Below are 22,646 nucleotides of genomic sequence, written 5' to 3' on the forward strand. Positions count from 1 at the left end.
CCCACCTCTTTAAAGGAATACCTGGGATAGGATAAAGTAATCCTTCTACCCCTCCCACCCCCACACACACAAGCGGAGTCACTCACCACCTTCCGGAGACATTTCAAACCCCACTCTTTAAGGAATACCTGGGATAGGATAAAAGTAATCCTCTCTACCCCCCCACCCCACAGCGGAGTCACTCACCACCTTCCGGGAGGAAGACATTTGAAAACCCACCTCTTTAAGGAATCTGGGATAGGATAAAGTAATCCTTCTACCCCCAAATTGTAAAGTGTTATCCCACTGGCTATGGATAAACGCACCACCCATGGAGAGTCGCTCTCGCTAAGAGCGTCCAAGCTAAATAGACGTTAATGTGCCCTTGAGCGCAGTGGCCGACTTAAATTGCTCCTGCCAAGTCAGCTTCTGGATAAGAGCGTCTGCTAAATGACTAAAATGTAAAAATGTAAATGAATACTACGCCAAGTCTGTGTACTGGTAAGTAGCTGGAGTCATTTTGAGAGACAAGCACTTCGTGTTTTCTCAGTGTTGTATGTAGTTTAGGAAGACCCCGTGTGACTTGGCTAATATTCTGTGTGTTTGACTTTCAGGGAGAATACCCCTTCATGCTCTGAAACAGAGGAGAAACGCATCCAGCACAGGCTTCTAATGTTCCCCCTGGTTACTGGAGCTGAGTAGTGAGGGACTATCTAGCTCTCCATACACATACACACAACTCCCACACCTCTCACAACTCCCTCTCCTACAGACACATGCTCTTGTGCCATGATAGGGAATACGTTGTTTACTTTGAACGTAAACTAACTCTGTCTGTCTTTAGGACCCCGGGACGTCCCCCATCAGACAGAAGGGTCCCCTGGGTGCAGACCTGGACAGAGAGAATCACGCGCAGGCTGCTGAAGTACTGTTCACCCTCCTCAGAGCGGGCATCACTGACAGGTGGAGACACCGGCGCCTCCCAAATAACACCCTATTCCTGTGTAGCTGCTTCTGACCAGAGACCTCTTGGCTCTGGTCAAAAGTACTGCACTATACAGGTAATAGGGTGTTATTTGAGACAGATCTCAGTACCGGCGCCACCTGGTGGACGGGAGGGTATACCTGAGCTGATTTCTAGTCTCAGCCAAGCGTGTTTGTGGAAATGCAGTGGCTTTGTGCCGCTGGGGACAGGCATGGAGGGCTGCTACTCTGGAGGGGTGGGCTACCACGACCCCAACATCAACGGAGGTCAGTTCTCAACCTTACACTCTCACCCATGTGGTCTTTGCCCACAAGTAGGGGCTGTGGCGGTCATGACATTTTGTCAAATGGCCGATTGTCAAGCAAATAACTGCCGGTCTCATGGTAATTGACTGTTTTAATTAACATACAAAATGTTTAGCATCTCCTGGCAACATTCATAGCCTTACGCTAAGCCTGATAAGACCTTTTTGGAATGCTCTATATTAAAAAGTCACTAAAATTAATAATAGCCTACACCGTCACAATAAATCCATTATTTATTTTAGACAGGTCTAAAAGAAGCATGATATGAAGAAAATTAGTCTATTTCAGAAGAAATAAACAGGCATACTCTGAGTCGTCGTGTGTTATGCCCTTGATCTACAGCTTGAGAGGAAGTGTGGGCTACACTAAGTTCATTTAGCAGACAAGATCTGCTTAGAAATCCTGTGTGCATTATTTTATATTATTTTATAGTAATGAAGAATACAATTGAACAAAAGCTGAATAGAATAGAGAAAGATATTTTCTCCAAACGATTTGAGGGAGTGTGCACATGCGGCAAAAGAAATCATTTTCCCAGTGGTTCAGTTTCCTTGCCAGCCAGGTAGGCTATAATACCCTGTTAAAGAGAAGCATGTGGCTTAATATTAGGAAAGTTGAGAAATAAATATAGTAGGCCTAGCCTATAGAAAGCTGATGGATCCTCCTCTTTTGAAGAGAGGCCATCACTATGTTTTTCTCAACGCAATTCATAGAAATGAAGTTGAGCAACGTGGAGCTCATGGGCTCTCAAGAAGTGTTTGATTAGATTTCGATTTATTTGCATTAATGTCAGAGGATTAGAGGGACAATAGAGTGCTGAGGACCAGGTGGTTAGCAAGTTTGGTAGGCTACTAGATGACCAGCAGCAGATCAGAGCTTGAAGCCTAATACCACTTGACTAAAAACACTCACGTGAGAAATGTGACTGCGGTCACTTGACTTGTGGCGGTAATCCGGTCACCATAACAGCCCTAAACACACGTCCCTATGTATGGTCTGGAATGGAACTGAGGGGTGTGTGTGTCCAGGCGGGTGCAGAGCTGCTACCAGTGGAGGGGAACCCCTCACCGCGTGTATGGTCTGGAATGGAACTCAGGTGTGTGTGTCCAGGCGGTGCAGAGCTGCTGCTACCAGTGGAACCCTCACCGCTGTGTATGGTCTGGAATGGAACTGAGGGGTGTGTGTGTCCAGGCGGTGCAGAGCGCTACCAGGAGGGGAAAACCCTCACCGCTGTGTCTGGTCTGGAATGGAACTGAGGGGTGTGTGTGTCCAGGCGGTAAAAGACAGAGCTGCTACCAGTGGAGGGGAACTCACCGCGTGTGTATGGTCTGGAATGGAACTGAGGTGTGTGATGTCCCAGGCGGTGCAGAGACTGCTACCAGTGGAGGGGGAACCCTCACCGCTGTTTATGGAAGGTGTGCTGCTGGAGGGGATGGCATGACGACGAACACGTCAGCAGATATGAGAGAGCCATCTACGCTGCTCTGAGTGGGAACCTCAAACGGGTATGAGTGTGGTGTGATCTTATCCTCAGCCCTCTCTGGGTGGTGTCAGGTGGAGGAGGGTGGTGTCAGTGGAGGAGGGTGGTGTGTCTCAGGGAAAGGTGAAACGTCCTTGTGAAAAGTAAAACCTATAACAGAATGTTCAACCATAAGAGAGGATTATCCTCGACTGGTAATGGCCAAAAGGACTATCCTCGACTGGTGATGGACTGATATGTCTCTCTCTCTCTCTCCTCTAGCTGCTCCCAGTGTGTGAGTCGTGGGGAGGACAGTGTGTGGGCCTACTTCAGGGTCCTGGTAGACCTCTGGTGGAACAGGAGGTCAGGTGTCAGGAATGGGCAGCGAAGAGCTGGAGGAGCATTGCAGCAAGAGTACCTGAGGCCAAGTAAGATCTCCTTGCCTCAGTAGGTAGCCTTACCCAGGGACAATATCCTTTGTGGGCAGCCCTGCCTATGAGAAGTACAGTGGGGGAAAAAAAGTATTTAGTCAGCCACCAATTGTGCAAGTTCTCCCACTTAAAAAGATGAGAGAGGCCTGTAATTTTCATCATAGGTACATCAATCTATGACAGACAAAATTAGAAAAAAATATCCTGAAAATCACATTGTAGGATTTTGTAAGAATTTAATTTGCAAATTATGGTGGAAATAAGTATTTGGTCAATAACAAAGTTTCAATAACTTTGTTATATACCCCTTTGTTGGCAATGACACAGGTCAAATGTTTTCTGTAAGACTTCACAAGGTTTTCAAGCACACTGTTGCTGGTATTTTGGCCTATTCCTCCATGCAGATCTCCTCTAGAGCAGTGATGTTTTGGGGCTGTCACTTAAGCAACATGGACTTTCAACTCCCTCCAAAAGATTTTATATAAGGGGTTGAGATCTGGAGACTGGCTAGGCCACACTCCAGGACCTTGAAATGCTTTCTTACGAAAGCCACTCGTTCGTTGCCCAGGCGGTGTGTTTGGGATCATTGTCATGCTGAAAGACCTAGCCACGTCCTTCATCTTCATTGCTCGCTGAGTGAAGGGGTTTCACCAAAATCTCACGGATACATGGCCCCATTCATTCTTTCCTTACATGGATCATGGTTGTTCTGGTCCCTTTGCAGAAAAACAGCCCCCAAAGCATGATGTAGTTCCACCACCATTGCTTCACAGTAGGTAATGGTGTTCTTTGGATGCAACTCAGCATTCTTTGTCCTCCAAACACGATGGAGTTGAGTTTTTACCAAAAAGTTCTATCTGGTTTCATCTGACCATGTGACTACCCAATCCTCTTCTCGGATCATCCAAATGTACTCTAGTAAACTTCAGACGGGCCTGGACATGTACGGCTTGAAAAAATTACAGGGGACACATCGCACTGCAGGATTTGAGTCCTGGCGGCGTAGTGTGTTACTGATGGCCAGGCTTTGTTACTTTGGTCCCAGCTCTCTGCAGGTCATTCACTAGGTCCCCCGTGTGGTTCTGGGATTTTTGCTCACCGTTCTTGTGATCATTTTGACCCGACGGGTGAGATTCTTGGAGCGCGATCGAGGGAGATTATCAGTGGTCTTGTATGTCCTTCCATTTCCACAATTGCTCCCGCAGTTGATTTCTTCAAACCAAGCTGCTTACCTATTGCAGATTTAGTCTTCCCCAGCCTGGTGCAGGTCTACAATTTTGTTTCTGGTGTCCTTTGACAGCTCTTTGGTCTTGGCTGTGGTGGAGTTTTGGAGTGTGACTGTTTGAGGTTGCTTGGAGGTGTCTTTTATACTGATAACACAAGTTCGAAACAGATGCCATTAATACAGGTAACGAGTGAGAGACAGAGGAGCCTCTTAAAGAAGAAGTTACAGGTTGAGGAGCCAGAAATCTTGCTTGTTTGTAGGTGACCAAATACTTATTTTCCACTATAATTTACAAATAAATTCATTAAAAATCATACAATGTGATTTTCTGGATATTTTTTCTCAATTTTGTCCTGCATAGTTGACGTGTACCTATGATGAAATACAGGCCTCTCATCTTTTTAAGTGGGAGAACTTGCACACATTGGTGGCTGACTAAATACTTTTTTTTCCCCACCGTGTACATCCTCCAGTAGATAATACCTGAGGCCAGTAAGATCCCCATCCTCTAGTAGAGGCAGCGGAGGTAGGCTGGGTATCAGGACCCTAACCTTCCTCAGTGCATCAGCTTATATTTCTAAATGCAAATGGTAATATTTCTCCCTTTTCACTCCCAGCTGACACTAGAGAAGGTGTTTGAGGAGCTGTTAGCAACAGAGTCAAAGGTGAGCATATGTTTGTCTGCTCCTGAGTCAAACTAGCTATGTGTGTACATCAGACCAGTCTGCTGCTGTGTGTACATCAGACCAGTCTGCTAGCTATGTGTGTAACATCAGACCAGTCTGCTAGCTATGTGTGTACATCAGACCAGTCTGCTAGCTGTGTGTACATCAGACCAGTCTGCAGCTATGTGTGTACATCAGACCAGTCTGCTAGCTATGTGTGTACATCAGACCAGTCTGCTAGCTATGTGTGTACATCAGACCAGTCTGCTAGCTATGTGTGTACATCAGACCAGTCTGCTAGCTATGTGTGTGTACATCAGACCAGTCTGCTAGCTATTGTGTGTACATCAGACCAGTCTGCTAGCTATGTGTGTACATCAGACCAGTCTGCTAGCTATGTGTGTACATCAGACCAGTCTGCTAGCTATGTGTGTACATCAGACCAGTCTGCTAGCTATGTGTGTACATCAGACCAGTCTGCTAGCTATGTGTGTACATCAGACCAGTCTGCTAGCTATGTGCTGTACATCAGACCAGTCTGCTAGATGTGTGTACATCAGACCAGTCTGCTAGCTATGTGTGTACATCAGACCAGTCTGCTAGCTATGTGTGTACATCAGACCAGTCTGCTAGCTATGTGTGTACATCAGACCAGTCTGCTAGCTATGTGTGTACATCAGACCAGTCTGCTAGCTATGTGTGTGTACATCAGACCAGTCTGCTAGCTATGTGTGTACATCAGACCAGTCTGCTAGCTATGTGTGTACATCAGACCAGTCTGCTAGCTATGTGTGTGTACATCAGACCAGTCTGCTAGCTATGTGTGTCATCAGACCAGTCTGCTAGCTATGTGTGTACATCAGACCAGTCTGCTAGCTATGTGTGTACATCAGACCAGTCTGCTAGCTATGTGTGTACATCAGACCAGTCTGCTAGCTATGTGTGTGTACATCAGACCAGTCTGCTAGCTATGTGTGTGTACATCAGACCAGTCTGCTAGCTATGTGTGTACATCAGACCAGTCTGCTAGCTATGTGTGTACATCAGACCAGTCTGCTAGCTATGTGTGTACATCAGACCAGTCTGCTAGCTATGTGTGTACATCCAGACCAGTCTGCTAGCTATGTGTACATCAGACCAGTCTGACTAGCTATGTGTGTACATCAGACCAGTCTACTAGCTAGTGTACACTACCGTTCAAAAAGTTTGGGGTCACTTAGAAATGTCCTTGTTTTCGAAAGAAAAGCATTTTTTTTTGTCCCTTTTAAAATAACTACTTGATCAGAAATACAGTGTAGACATTGTTAATGTTGTAAATGGCTATTGTAGCTGGAAAAGGCTGATTTTTATTTTTTAATGGAATATCTACATAGAGGCGTACAGAGGCCCATTATCAGCAACCATCAGTCCTGCGTTCCAATGGCACGTTGTGTTTGCTAATCCAAGTTTATCATTTTAAAAGGCTAATTGATCATTAGAAAACCCTTTTGCAATTATGTTAGCATAGCTGAAAAATGTTGTGCTGATTTAAAGAAGCAATAAAACTGGCCTTCTTGAGACTAGTTGAGTATCTGGAGAATCAGCAATTGTGGGTTCGATTACGTGCTCAAAATGGCCAGAAACAAATAACTTTCTTCTGAAACTCGTCAGTCTATTCTGTTCTGAGAAATGAAGGCTATTCCATGCGAGAAATTGCCAAGAAACTGAAGATCTTGTACAACGCTGTCTGTACTACTCTCTTCACCAGAACAGCACAAACTGTCTCTAACCAGAATAGAAAGAGGAGTGGGAGGCCCCGGTGCACAACTGAGCAAGAGGACAAATACATTAGTGTCTAGTTTGAGAAACAGATGCCTCACAGGTCCTCAACTGGCAACTTCATTAAATAGTACCTGCAAAACACCAGTCTCAACGTCAACAGTGAAGAGGCGACTCCAGGATGCTGACCTTCTAGGCAGAGATGCAAAGAAAAGCCATATTTCAGACTGGCCAATAAAAAGATAAGATTAAGATATGGCTTTCTTTTCAACTCTGCCTAGGTCAGCATCCCGGTGAAGGGAGTAGTACACAGCGCGTCACGAGATCTTCAGTTTCTTGGCAATTTCTCCCATGGAATAGCCATCATTTCTCGGAACAAGAATAGACTGACGCAGTTTCAGAAGAAAGTTATTTGTTTCTGGCCATTTTGAGCCTGTAATCGAACCCACAATTGGTGACGCTCCAGATACTCAACTAGTCTCAAGGCCAGCTTTTTTTGCAAAAGGGTTTTCTAATGATCAGTTAGCCTTTCTAAAATGATAAACTTGGATTAGCAAACACAACGTGCAATTAGAACACAGGACTGATGGTTGCTGACAATGGGCCTCTGTAGGCCTATGTAGATATTCCATTAAAAAAATCAGCCGTTTCCAGCTACAATAGCCATTTCAACTTAACAATGTCTACACTGTATTTCTGATCAATTTAATGTTATTTTAATGGACAACAAATTTGCTTTTCTTCAAAACAAGGACATTTCTAAGTGACCCCAAACTTTTGACCGGTAGTGTACATCAGACCAGTCTGCTAGCTATGTACATCCGACCAGGTCTTACGGGACTCCCATAGTCCTGTGAAAGACCCTGAATGTCTCCTTCTTCTTCTCCACAGAAAGTCCTGGAGGAGACTAAAGAACATTACCACATCATCCAGAAGTTAGTCATTCTGGGAGACCTGGATGGTGAGTCTGTTAATAACCTTAAAGTAACGGTTTTAGTGTTTCCACATATTTATGAAATATGACCTATAATTAATTACAATGTGAGTGAAATAGTTTTCCTTACTATTGTTTAATTATGTTAAAAAGCAGCCAATGAAGATTTTCACTGGACTGTTACTTTAAATCCATGGCCATGTCTGTGTCAGCCTCATGGAAAGACTGTACAGACAGACAAAAAGTCATGAGGTAGTCAGTCAGTATCCAGTTGGACTTTGTGGTTCTGGTTACTGCAGGTATGTTACTGCTTTATGAAATGGTCCCAGTATAAAACAGTATTTTGTGTGTCAGGTCTCCTGGAGGAGTTCAGTAACTGGTTGACCAGGAGTCCAGCTCTGCCCTCTCACCTGTTGCTGTTCTACCGTAGCCTGGGCATGCAGCTCAAGGTATCATCTACACACAGAGAGAGAGAAACACACTTTGCTGTCATACACCTATATAAAGATCAACCATTCCTACACACACCACCTTCCACAATCCACATATCCGTTCCCCCTACCCCTAATCCCTCCACTCATGTTCTCCCCCACCCTAATCAGGAGGAGGTATCCGGTGGATGTCCTGAAGGCCTACGTCTCTCTGTTGATGAGGGAAAAGCAGGTTGACCTGATCGCCTTCTATGTCAGTCACCTGCCGTCAGACATTGCCACTCGCCCAGTACGCTCACTTCCTAGAGGAGGTCACTGAGGCTAACCAGAGACAACGCTTGTCTGGAGCTGGCCAGGGAGGCAGGTCAGTGTCTCACACAGAGGTTGCTGGGATGGGTGGGGGTTCCTTTAGTCTAAAGCAGGGTGTCAAACACATTTTTTCCCCATGGGCCACATTTGTCTTCACAGAGGTCCAGAGGACCGCACTTAAAAGTATTATATTTCCTCGCCATTTAAATTTGCTGGAAAAGAAGTCCTCTATCATCACTTCTGGAATATCCGATGCTTCCCGACTGTCTAGCTTTTGGTTCGATCAAGGCGGAATGACTGTTATCAAGCTGGACAGAGTGAAGAGACTATAAATGACTGTTATCAAGCTGGACACAGTGAAGAGACTATAAATGACTGTTATCAAGCTGGACAGAGTGAAGAGACTATAAATGACTGTTATCAAGCTGGACACAGTGAAGAGACTATAAATGACTGTTATCAAGCTGGACACAGTGAAGAGACTATAAATGACTGTTATCAAGCTGGACACAGTGAAGAGACTGTAACTGTATGTTCATTATCATTTCTACACAGTTTTGATTAGGTTTTAGTAATTTCAATGTCGATTTTAAGATTGTTTATCTCCCCAAAAGCAAATAAAAAATACATAGAAGATAAATTAATACACATACTAAATACTCAAATCTCCAGCGGGGATGGAATGGGCCCCCCTGGTCTAAAGCTACAGTCAGTCTGACATGCATCTGAGATTCGACAACCGGCAATTAAATTAGGTTCGTCATATGATAAAATTGACCATGCAGACTTTCGCTTTTCTGCAGCTATGGACTGTAGGAAGGTGGGGAAAAAACAATGTCTGTTAAACTTGCAATATGTAAATGTTTGTGCAACCTGACCAAATGCACATAGAAATCTGAGTTATAGATCTGTCGTTCTCATTGAAAGCAAGTCTGCGGTAGAGATCTTCTATGTGCGCTTTTTCTATGCTCCCCCGTAGATGGTACAATGGTTCTCTACACTATACTGGCTTGTTTTGTCATATAAACTGAAATTAGGCAAACTATTAGAATTTTAGCATCCAGGAAATGGCGGAGCGATTTCTGCATATTGCGCCTTTTCAAAGGTACAGGTATCTAACTGTTGTGTTGTGGTCAGGTCTGGACGTGGCAGCGGTCACTAAGATGGTGATGGAGAACATCAGAGAGAGACACTGAGGAGTTCGCTCATCATGACCTCACCCCTGCACTGGACACTGGCACCTCAGTGGTACGAGAAACACACACACTGGCACCTACACCGCTACGAAGGAGAAACACCAACACCATGTGGTCATGTTAACCCTGTACCTCCCTACCCCCCAGGAGGGGACCATGTGGTCATGTTAACCCTGTACCTCCCTACCCCCCAGGAGGACCATGTGGTCATGTTAACCCTGTACCTCCCTACCCCCAGGAGGACACATGTGAGTCATGTTAACCCTGTACCTCCCTACCCCCCCAGGAGGACCATGTGGTCATGTTAACCCTGTACCTCCCTACCCCCCCAGGAGGACCATGTGGTCATGTTAACCCTGTACCTCCCTACCCCCCCAGGAGGACCATGTGGTCATGTTAACCCTGTACCTCCTAACCCCAGGAGGACCATGGGTCATGTTAACCCTGTACCTCCCTACCCCCCAGGAGGACCATGTGGTCATGTTAACCCTGTACCTCCCTACCCCCCAGGAGGACCATGTGGTCATGTTAACCCTGTACCTCCCTACCCCCCCAGGAGGACCATGTGGTCATGTTAACCCTGTACCCCCCCAGGAGGACCATGTGGTCAGTTAACCTCTGTCCCCCCAGGAGGACCATGTGGTCATGTTAACCCTGTACCTCCTCCCCCCCCAGGAGGACCATGTGGTCAAGTTAACCCTGTACCTCCCCCAGGAGGACCATGTGGTCATGTTAACCCTGTACCTCCCCACCCCCCAGGAGGACCATGTGGTCATGTTAACCCTGTACCTCCCTACCCCCCCAGGAGGACCATGTGGTCATGTTAACCCTGTACCTCCCTACCCCCAGGAGGACCATGTGGTCATGTTAACCCTGTACCTCCCTACCCCCAGGAGGACCATGTGGTCATGTTGACCCTGTACCTCCTACCCCCCAGGAGGACCATGTGGTCATGTTAACCCTGTACCTCCCCCCAGGAGGACCATGTGGTCATGTTAACCTGTACCTCCCTACCCCCCCCAGGAGGACCATGTGGTCATGTTAACCCTGTACCTCCTACCCCCCAGGAGGACCATGTGGTCATGTTAACCCTGTACCTCCCTACCCCCCAGGAGGACCATGTGGTCATGTTAACCCTGTACCCCCGGGAGGACCATGTGGTCATGTTAACCCCTGTACCTCCCCCAGGAGGACCATGTGGTCATGTTGAACCCTGTACCTCCCTACCCCCCAGGAGGACCATGTGGTCATGTTAACCCTGTACCTCCCTACCCCCAGGAGGACATGTGGTCATGTTAACCCTGTACCTCCCTACCCCCCCCAGGAGGACCATGTGGTCATGTTAACGCCTGTACCTCCCTACCCCCCAGGAGGACCATGTGGTCATGTTAACCCTGTACCTCCCTACCCCCCCAGGAGGACCATGTGGTCATGTTAACCCTGTACCTCCCTACCCCCCCAGGAGGACCATGTGGTCATGTTAACCCTGTACCTCCTACCCCCCAGGAGGACCATGTGGTCATGTTAACCCTGTACCTCCCTACCCCCCAGGAGGACCACGTGTGGTCATGTTAACCCTGTCCCCCAGGAGGACCATGTGGTCATGTTAACCCTGTACCTCCCAGGAGGACCATGTGGTCATGTTAACCCTGTACCTCCCTACCCCCCAGGAGGACCAGAGGAAGATTGATGTGATAGGCCCTTTTCACGTGACGTCAGACAACTTCCGTTCTGCCGCGATGCAGGTTATGTTTACATCCGGTGTCGCTTAGAACGCTTTAGCTAGTAGCACATCATTATGGAGTTCACCCAGTCCCTTTCACATCTGCCACCAATACGACTTAACGACGTAGAACGACTTGCTGACAAGTGGTCCCTTACTTCAAGATCGAAAGCTTGATAAAGGCTACAAGTTCTTCGTTGAAGGTTACCTGTTTGATTATGAAGGTACGTGTTTATCTTTATTTAGCTTAAATTAGCCCTATGCTAGCGAAGGTTATGAGCTGACGAAGTTTCTGTTTTGCAGCCTCTTTTTAATATTACTGCTGTTTGTATCGACCGTAAGATAAGAGTCAGTAATGTATTAATGGCTAATGCTGCTGCCTTTCTCCCAATCACTGTATTGAAACAGTCTCAAGTGTAGTTAACGGTGAGGTGACAGTGAGAGGGCGATGTTACAGGTCCATGAAGAAAAATGAGGAGGCTCATCGGCTTCAGGTTTCTCAGATAAACAGTTCTCTAACATTATGATAAGATAGGTTAAGATAGATAAGTTTTCTTTTTGTTGTGTTTTGCTGCGGTTGCAGATTTAATAAGAATGATTCCACAAAGTTCCACTGTGGATCAGTTTGTTTCTCAGTCTGAGCTCTGATTTTGTATCATTAAACTTAATACACAACGAAATTCTTACAAACCGATGTGGGTTGTTGACTGGCAATAAAGACTGGGAAAGATTCTGTGATAACTCAAAATGTTCAAATTTTCGATAAGTGTTGGCACTACTTGTCAAAGGTTTCAGAACAGCCAATTTTTCTTAATTAAAAAAGAAATTGGGTTTTGAAAATTGTGTACAGTAGTTTATAATGAAACGCAGAAAAAATGTTTTGTAAGTACAGCACTAATTGTTATGTCTCTATGAACAGGTTACACTAGACTCTGCAGAGGTTCCTGTGGTACTCAATCACATGTCATGTTCCTGCTCTGCTGGGAAAGCACTATGTAATCACATAGTAGCACTTCTTTTTCAAAGTGCTCACTATGTTACCATGGGCTTTAAGACAGTGCCATTGCCTCTGTCATGCACCAGCGCACTGCAGACCTGGCACCGGCCTAGGACACAGGTCAGATATTATTTGTTACACTGATGCAGAACTTTGCAGTTTGTATTGACTTTTGACAATGTATTGTTCATCATTATTATATCACAGGGAATTGTACCAGAGGCCACCAATGATAGGCGGTGTGTAAACCAGCGGCTAAGAAAAAAACAAGTGTCAGAGCTGGAGTGAAGTGCACACTGTACCGAGCCTATGATGGTGAGTCTGAATGAGCCCCGCCTGTACTAGAGCACAAAGACTTTAGGCATTTCTAAAATAATACAAACATAAAAGTGATTATTATTTGTTACTTTTTATATAGACTTTCAGTGGATATTTTTTTATTTGTATTAGAAGCATGTACGAGACTGGATGAGTGTGGTTGTCTTTTTAGTGAAAAGATAAGGTGGCATTTAATGAAATCTAAACTTGACATATCTCACTTTCATGCCAGGGCCTATTCCGGATCCTCACGTCATGGCCAGTGCTGAGAAACTGAAAGACATCCGTCCACAACCAGGGATTTGCAAATTGCTGCACGGGCTTGAGGGCCTTAATTTGGTGGACTCTAAATTTGGCCCTGTGCCATTTGGGTCTGTGCTTTCTTACCAGTGCCCTCTAGAATTAAGTAGAGATATTATTAAACACCCTGGTGCCAGTGAGTTTCCTCAGTTGCCTATTGAAGGTTACAACTTTAAATTTCCCATTGATTTTGAGCCCAACTACATACAACAATGTCATTTGGACAGCCTGATTGTGTCAGAGGAGATGTCTGCTGCTATTGAAGCAGAAACAAGAATGCAGTCAGAATGCCAGCTGTGGAGCCAGGTACGCAAACCCCGACTGACAGCCAGCAGATTCCGTGAAATATGCCATGTTCGGTGGGGGAGTTGTCTGCCAAGGCTTTGGCAACCCGCATTCTGAGAGGAACTCCTCAGACAGCTGCTATGAGAAGAGGGTTGGATCTGGAACCTGAGATACTGAGGCAATATTCTGATTTTTGTGATGTCTCTCTGAAACAATGCGGGGTCATCATCCACCCTGATTCACCTCACCTTGCAGCCAGCCCGGATGCTAAAGTCTTCTGCCCAACAGAAGCACCACCATTTGGTCTTGCTGAGGTTAAGAGTTGCGATGTTGAAAATGTTACCAAGTTAAACACCTGATCACAGTTAAAGGCCAGGCCTGCCTTAAGAAGAGCCACAAATACTACTATCAGGTTCAAGGCCAACTCGCCTTTAAGCGGACTTCAGTGGTGTGACTTCATTACAGATACCCGCACTGACTTCACAGTTGAGAGAATCTTTAGGGATGAGGAGATTATCCACTCAATGCGACAGAAGCTTGATCATTTCTATTATAACATCTACATGGATGTCTTCTTAAGTTATAAAACATAAGGCAGAATTTTTATGTGTAAATAGTGTTAAGGTAAATGTGGAAGGTGAACCTTTGACATTTTTTTCTTTAACTGCAAATTAACTTGTCATATACTGTATATCTCCTATGTACTGAAACACACATTTTGAAAAGGATTGTGATGTAAATGTCGACATGTTTTTCTTTAACTGCAAATGAACTTAATTGTGTTATATACTGTATATCTATGTATTGAAATACAAATTTTGAAAAGGATTGCGATGTTGTAAATGCTCTTACCAAAATCAAAAGGATTGAAGCAGTTGCTTGCAAACATATATTTAATAGTTCCATCAGTGCCATGACACATAAGCACATAACATGGTTAATAGTTGGATATTTTTACAATATATCACATTAGGTTCATTAATAGCTATGAAAAAGTTATTACCCTTAACAAAAACATACAGTATAACATTAGATCAATTAAATTACCAACAAAGTTAATTCATATTTACATTTTTTTGTACATACAATACAGTAATATAAAAGTACTTCTATTTACAGCCCATCTAGCTTACTCAGGAAATATACAACTTCCAGTTGACAAAAACATCAGACTGGTTTGTCTCCCTTTAATGTCAAGAGGTCCCTGATAGTTCGACATGAGGCAGCAGATGGCCCACAGCTGATTCACTGAACCCACTGTGGAAAGAGGAACAAGCCCATCCCAGATATGGTACTCCTTCACCCTCCGTATGGCCCTCTCGACTAAAATCCTCAGCCGGGCGATGGCCTGGGTCTTAAGAGTGTCCTCCCTGCTGAGCTGAGGAGATTTTTTCAGTGGAGGGATGACGAGTGTTGCCCCCACTTTGACAACATCCTCTCGATCAGGAAACCCTTGTCCGCCATTAATTCATCTCCGGGCTGAAGTAAATGCAAGATCTGACATTTCTGTGTTATTTCCATGTCGGAGATGGAGCCTGTGTAGAGCTTTGATACAAATGTGATAACACACATGGAGCTACACCAATCAGCCCTTTAAAGGTGGTGTGATTTTTGTAGCTCGAAAAGGTTTCTGACTGTAGTGAGAGGGAGGATGGTGTTTCACAGCGGATCTCGGTGCAGTCTACTATAACTCTCACCTGAGGGCAGTAGAGCTTGAACTTATCAGGCATTGTGGCCTGCACCTGCTCTCTTGTCATCCACACCGGCAGTGAGCCAAGAACCTGGTAAAGGTAGCTAGTCCATGTTAAAATGATGCGGCTAACTGTGGACAGGCTGACCTCAAAGATGGTAGACAAGGTTTTCTCCTGAAGCCCAGCTGCAACACGACACAGAAACATAAATAGTTCATCAATAAGTGGAAGTTTTCGGTGAGGGCTAGGTGTCACATGTGCCGTTTGCTGTGCCTTAGACCAGTATACAAGCCGTGAAGCAGAGGGATAAACAGAATCCCAAAACACAGTGAAGACCTCCTTTGAGCTGAATCGTGTGTAGTAGCGATAGTCCTCATCTGTGACACAAAAATTAAAAAGGAGTGGATGCTGCTTCTTAACTGTCAGGTGCTGGATCTCAATTTCTAGGGACAACACTTGCAGCTCCAACTCTCGAATTCTTTGAGTAGCACTGTCCAGTTTACCTTAAGGGGAAGAAAAAGCATACATGTTGGTAGGTTAGTTATTACTCATCTATCCCATCCCATTTTCAATAAATAAAACTGAAGAAGCTTCTAAGATGGATGAGGTTTAAAACGCCAAGTCTTTTCACAGAGAGACCAGTTACTCCAAATCGTAGTATAAAATAGTATTTTTTACTTAACTGCCATATACTTTTACTTTTTTTGCCAAACAGATACATGGTTACTCTTATTTGTAATACTAACCAGGAGAAGGACGGCAGGCATAGTCGTGATCGTTTGTCACTGCAGGCAAAGCACCCTCTGTGCTGTCAGGCATCTCATGATCAGAATCATCCAGGACAGCAACACCAAGACGCTTTCTTGCTCGCTGGTAAACTGACTCCCGAGCTTGTGAGCCGCCTCCTATATGTGTGAAATTAACCATATGCTTGTCATGATACATTTTGGTAATCACTTTTCAGTCCCTAAAATGACAAATGTTGCAGCTATATTGCATCAGGATTAAATTATTAAACATTTTGTACAAGTAATATATTATTGGATTACAGTAGTATTACGTTTAACGCTGTCTACCTATCCTTACCCCAATCATTCCAGTGGAATCTAGACGGCACTGATCCCTGTTTAATACGGATCCGTCCACTGGCCGATGTGTATCTATCCTCAGGGGGAAAGTGCTGACTGCAAACAAAGAACGAAGAAGTCTCCCACGAAGAATCTTAAAACTTGGTCCCTCATCTCTCCTGATCGCCCTCACCCAACGGGCACGTATTTCTCCATCAACAGGGAAATCGTGAAAACTCAGATACGGGAATTTCTGTTTGTTGTTTGAACAAAATGGTACACTGCAATAGCATCTTCTCGAAGATTGTGCCATGCTTCGGTGTTGGATGGGATACTGTTGCGATACAGACACCGGGAGAAAAGAAACAGCTAAATTAACATTCAGCTTTGACCAGGAATCAATATTTATCTAGCTATCATGCACAACAGTATTTGAATAGGTGAGTTACTATACATTCATGAATAAACTAACTGCCTAACAAAGGGTTAGATAGCTAGCTAAGTAAACTTGTTACATTACAGCCAGGCAGCAATGTAACGCTACCTTTTAACGTTATCGGGTATCTGGTACTAAGTGTTGTTAGCTAACGTTATCCCACTTTTAAGTAACTAAGGCAGTGAACAATTATGAATTAACAATAACGTTAGCAAGTTACAAACCATTGCATATACGTAAACATTATTACTCTTAACTTTACTAATTTAACTTAAACGTACCTTTTGGAATTTATTCAAGTAGCTAGCTTGCTAGTTAGTGGTCAACAGTTGTATTTTCGTTGAGAAGTCTCAGGTTACGGGCGAACGGAAGTGAAGTTAACCTGCTACGCGGAAAGGCGGAAGTTAGATGACGTCATCGTGAAAAGGGCAAGTTTTGAGTGACTTCTTAGAAATTAGCAATTGACCTGGCAAGCCTGTCTCTGCCTTGAGCAGCACCTTTTTAAGGAAGAGGAGGATGTTTACGTTCATGCAAGAAGGTAAGCTATTAACTAAACTGCTAACCAATATTTTAGCTAAAATTGTATTTGTATTTGGTGTATTGGCAAGCAATGCATGTTCCCGTTGTCTTTATTTTGAATTAATTAATGTTAGCTCACAAATGTCTTTCGGTGGAATCCAACATGCATTGACAATGTTGTGTCAGATATACTGCGTCATGACATTGAAATTGGTAGGCTTATCCAAACAATTCATAAATGTGCAATTGTTACTTTGCATGTTTCTACCTTATACTTATTTACTGCTTGCTAAGGGTTAGCGTGCTAGCTAAGGGTTAGCGTGCTAGCTAAGGGTTAGCGTGCTAGCTAAGGGTTAGCGTGCTAGCTAAGGGTTAGCGTGCTAGCTAAGGGTTAGCGTGCTAGCTAAGGGTTAGCGTGCTAGCTAAGGGTTAGCGTGCTAGCTAAGGGTTAGCGTGCTAGCGATGCTAACGATGCTAGCTATGTTGGCAAGCTAGCTAATAAGTTTAGCATAATTGGTAAACATGTCTTTGATTCAGAATACATCAATACACTGTGGTTAACCCAATGTTACATGCATTGGAAAATAAAATTGCTAGTGTAACTTGAATTGGTTTACAAGCTAGCTAGAAAAGCCAGTTCCTTTTCATCTGTTTTGTCAAGCTATAAGCCTGCATGTGTGCTAAAATATTTAATTAAATCCCCTCATTAAATTAATATATTTAAGTTGCATCAGTTTTTTATAGCCCTTTCTTACCCAAATACCATTTTTTCCGTTGGAATAATTTGGATGAAAATAAGAAATATGTGAAAGGAAATAAGTGACCAGATTTTGTTATTGAAAACCCTGGACATTCACTTCTTTAAAAAATAAATATATATACAGACATTGCCAGATTCTTTAACCAAATCCCTATTTCCTACACTAATTTTTTAAGATCGAAAACAAAATGGAAGATAAGCATATCCAACTCGGCACTAAGGGTGGAGGGGGGTGCACAGACGCAGGGTGGCCGCTAGGTGGGTGACTCAAAGCGGTGTGCTCGTCATGCTTCGACATGTCAAGGGAGGTTAGTAATCTGGCTTCAGCCCTACACCGGCGTCAACAGCCGGAGCAATGCTAGCCCTGACATGTCTTTCCGAGCCTATTTAAATCCCGGGAGACGGGGAAGTGGTTCCTACTGCTAGCCCTACACCGACGCGTCAACAGCCGGAGCAATGCTAGCCCTGACATGTCTTTCCGAGCCTATTTAAATCCCGGGAGACGGGGAAGTGGTTCCTACTGCTAGCCCTACACCGGCGCAACAGCCGGAGCAATGCTAGCCCTGACATGTCTTTCCGAGCCTATTTAAATCCCGGGAGACGGGGAAGTGGTTCCTACTGCTAGCATCCGAGCTGAAGCACTTTATGTACAGAATATGAAGGGTGTATTATAGAGATGTGTGTGTGTGTATATATAGGGACGTCTACTCTTTTAGTACTTCTATTTATTTAGATAGGTAAGCTTGTTTCTGTCTTCCAAAGCTTGTCTTGACGTGTATGTAATTGTATACTTTATAAGGCATTGCATGTTAACTTTGACATTTTAAATGTATTTTTTTGCTCTACTCTTCAACAGGTGAAAGACAGAAAAGTCGGCTTGGTACCCTCCGGAAATCACGTGTCTAGACTCGCGCTCTCCTATGCACCTGCTGAGGCAAAGAGGGAGCTGAGACTTTTGATGCTAGGGGGAGAGTGGTCTGTCTGTAAGGAGCGCCGCCAAGAAATTCTTTTTTCACCCGAGTTTTAAAGGAAAAGTCTTGGAATAGACAGAAAGGAATGGATTTCACGGTATCCCACCTCGGCTCTGTATTGATTATTCTCATTGCAGGTGTAGCCCATGGCCTGGAGATCACATCCCAGGGGCCCACGTCCATAGAGAAGGCCAGCAGTGAGAGCGTCAAGCTGGACTGCCAGTTCTCTCTGGCCCCCGAGGACTCTGGCCCCTGGACATTGAATGGAGCCTGCTGGCCTCCGACAACCAGAAAGAGGATAAAGTGGTGATCCTGTACTCTGGGGACAGGGCCTATGAGGACTACTACCCTGCAGTGAAGGGGCGGGCCCACTTCAACTCAGCCGACCCTAAGAATGGCGACGCCTCCATCAACCTAACTGGTCTAAAGTCTAGTGACACTGGGACCTATCAGTGCAAGGTGAAGAAGGCCCCGGGCATCCGCAGCAGGAAGATGCTGCTGACCGTCATGGTGAGGCCTTCCAAGCCCAGATGCTATGCCGAGGGCCCCACCCAGGGAGGGTAAGGACGTGGTCCTGAGGTGTATGTCCAGTGAAGGTACCAACCCCCTGCAGTACACCTGGGAGAAGACCAGCGACAACAAACTGCTGCCTGCCTCCGCTCGTGCTAGACCCTGTGGGAGGCACCATGAACGTAAGGAACGCGTCCACCAGCTCCTCGGGAACCTACCGCTGCACAGCTAAGAACCGAAAGTGGGCATGGAGGAGTGTATTCTACAGCTTGGCATCACTCCCCCCAACACTGCTGGTATCATAGCTGGAGCCATCATCGCTGTTCTGCTGGCCCTCATCATCATCGCCATCATCCTCTTCTGCTGCTGCCGCGCCTGTAACAGGAAGAAGTATGAGAAGGAGATCTCCTCGAGATCAGAGAGGACGTCCCCCTCCGAAGAGCCGCGTGTCGACAGCCCGCCCTTCACCAGCGTGGGCAGCCAGCGCTCCTCCCTGGGCTCCATGTCCCCCTCCAACCTGCACGAGTATGCCCTCAAGCCCCAGTACGACAAGATCCCTCCGTGGAGGAGTACGAGAGGCCCCCCAGCCACGCACCCTGTCCCCGCCCGTCGCCAGCAAGATGGCCGGCCCCAACCTCAGCCGCATGGGCGCCATCGCCGTCATGATCCCCGCCCAGAACAGGGACGGCTCCATCGTGTAGTGGAAAGAAACAGAGAAAGTCTTTGTTGCCTGTACCCTGCTGATATAGAAACCACACGTCTTTGGCTCAACTTTAGTTAATCAAGTTATTGTTTGCGTGAAGCAGACAGATGAAAACCGTTAAGACCCTCAATGGACATTATATCCCAGACTTTTCAGTTTCCATAATATTTTCTAGTCTCATATTTTAATTAAGTTAAATATTTGATGTTGTGAATTTCCAATTGCAGTATATCTTAGTTTACTCCTAGAATAGTGGATATTAGTTCATTTCTAAGGAAGGAATAGTTACTCTTCATGTGTTGTTAGCAGCCAAACTACTGGTATAGAAGTTGTGTAGGTGTTGCCTCTGGATTCTTCTCCACATAGTTAGATTTACACTAGTTTCACTATTGGTTGTCGCTTTCATCAACTAAGTACTACATACAGTAGATGCTCTCAAAAAAATATAAAGGCTTTTGTCTTGGTTCTGTTGTTTTTCCTGTTGATATACTGTTTTACCTACTTTAGTTGAATGAACTGATTGTCACTCTAGATAAGAGCATCTGCTAAACTAGAATACAAATGCACTGTCATTTACTTATTTTAAACATAAATGGTGAGCTATGATTGGCTAGCAGGTCCCCTTGGTTTTGAAGACATGTCACACAGCTTTGGGGGAGAATTGTCAGGGGGTCTATCTGTCTGTGAGGAAGTCTGAGTCATAGAGAGAGATTGGTGTTTATCTTAGTTAGAATGTTAGAACATTCAGTCACCTCTTGACTTCCTCTCTGACTCACTGGGGTTCAAATGGACCTCTGGAATGTCAAACTAGTCTGGGACTCCTTCCTCTCTGTTGTTCATCAGGGAGACAGTTATCTCAGACTGAGAGGCTGCATTGATGCTTTAGTTTATAGGGTGTTGAGTGTTTAACTGGTCCACATTGATTGCTGGAGAATATGTTTACAGTCTGTGTAATCTGCTTTTATGATAAGGAACTGATGCCTTCGTGGCAGTGATCAATCACAATAGCCTCCTGTCAGCTAGAGAAGTATATGGGATGGAGTCATATATTTCTACTCAGTACAGTGATCATGTGTCTTATCAGTTGCCTGTCTAAAATGGGACCCAGAATACTCTTATTGAGTTGTCTGGATCAGTATGGGATGAGGTGTATCAACTAGACTGGGACAGAACTGGCTGGATCAGTATATGGAGAGTAACGACTAGACTGGGACAGAACTGCCTGGATCAGTATATGGAGGGTATCGACTAGACTGAGACAGAACTGTCTGGATCAGTATATGGAGAGAGGGTATCGACTAGACTGGGACAGAACTGTCTGGATCAGTATATGGAGGGAGGGTATCAACTAGACTGGGACAGAACTGGCTGGATCAGTATGGGATGAGGTGTATCGACTAGACTGGGACAGAACTGCCTGGATCAGTATGGGATGAGGTGTATCGACTAGACTGGGACAGAACTGCCTGGATCAGTATATGGAGAGAGGGTATCGACTAGACTGAGACAGAACTGCCTGGATCAGTATGGGATGAGGTGTATCAACTAGACTGAGACAGAACTGCCTGGATCAGTATATGGAGGAGGGTATCGACTAGACTGGGACAGAACTGTCTGGATCAGTATGGGATGAGGTGTATCGACTAGACTGAGACAGAACTGTCTGGATCAGTATGGGATGAGGTGTATCGACTAGACTGAGACAGAACTGCCTGGATCAGTATATGGAGAGAGGGTATCGACTAGACTGAGACAGAACTGCCTGGATCAGTATATGGAGAGTATCGACTAGACTGGGACAGAACTATTGATGGTGCGGTCTTATCCTGAGACATTCCCAGACTTCTACTCTTGACCTCTGGCAGCACCCCCTGTTACGCTCTCTCTCCTCTTGACCTCTGGCAGCACCCCCTGTTACGCTCTCTCTCCTCTTGACCTCTGGCAGCACCCCTGTTACGCTCTCTCTCCTCTTGACCTCTGGCAGCACCCTGTTACGCTCTCTCTCCTCTTGACCTCTGGCAGCACCCCTGTTACGCTCTCTCTCCTCTTGACCTCTGGCAGCACCCCTGTTACGCTCTCTCTCCTTTTGACCTCTGGCAGCACCCCTGTTACGCTCTCTCTCCTCTTGACCTCTGGCAGCACCCCTGTTACGCTCTCTCTCCTCTTGACCTCTGGCAGCACCCCTGTTACGCTCTCTCTCCTCTTGACCTCTGGCAGCACCCCTGTTACGCTCTCTCTCCTCTTGACCTCTGGCAGCACCCTGTTACGCTCTCTCTCCTCTTGACCTCTGGCAGCACCCCTGTTACGCTCTCTCTCCTCTTGACCTCTGGCAGCACCCCCTGTTACGCTCTCTCTCCTTTTGACCTCTGGCAGCACCCCTGTTACGCTCTCTCTCTCCTCTTGACCTCTGGCAGCACCCCTGTTACGCTCTCTCTCCTCTTGACCTCTGGCAGCACCCCCTGTTACGCTCTCTCTCCCTCTTGACCTCTGGCAGCACCCCTGTTACGCTCTCTCTCCTCTTGACCTCTGGCAGCACCCCTGTTACGCTCTCTCTCCTCTTGACCTCTGGCAGCACCCCCTGTTACGCTCTCTCTCCTCTTTGACCTCTGGCAGCACCCCTGTTACGCTCTCTCTCCTCTTGACCTCTGGCAGCACCCCTGTTACGCTCTCTCTCCTCTTGACCTCTGGC

At 45.5% G+C, this 22,646-nt stretch overlaps 1 long non-coding RNA gene and 1 pseudogene across 1 annotated transcript; both read left to right on the plus strand.

Moving 5' to 3' along the window:
- Window positions 1-8,511: 8,511 nt before the first annotated feature.
- LOC121559807 lies at window positions 8,512-11,389 on the plus strand. The gene is made up of 3 exons (XR_006659822.1): window positions 8,512-8,536; window positions 9,619-9,729; window positions 11,348-11,389. It is a non-coding gene; the product is annotated as an uncharacterized LOC121559807 (long non-coding RNA).
- A 7,389-nt stretch (window positions 11,390-18,778) lies between these two features.
- On the plus strand, window positions 18,779-20,420 carry LOC121559811 (annotated as a pseudogene).
- The last annotated feature ends 2,226 nt before the right edge of the window (window positions 20,421-22,646 follow it).

Source organism: Coregonus clupeaformis, unplaced genomic scaffold, assembly GCF_020615455.1.
Source record: "Coregonus clupeaformis isolate EN_2021a unplaced genomic scaffold, ASM2061545v1 scaf1794, whole genome shotgun sequence".
In the NCBI taxonomy this organism is placed as follows: domain Eukaryota; kingdom Metazoa; phylum Chordata; class Actinopteri; order Salmoniformes; family Salmonidae; genus Coregonus; species Coregonus clupeaformis.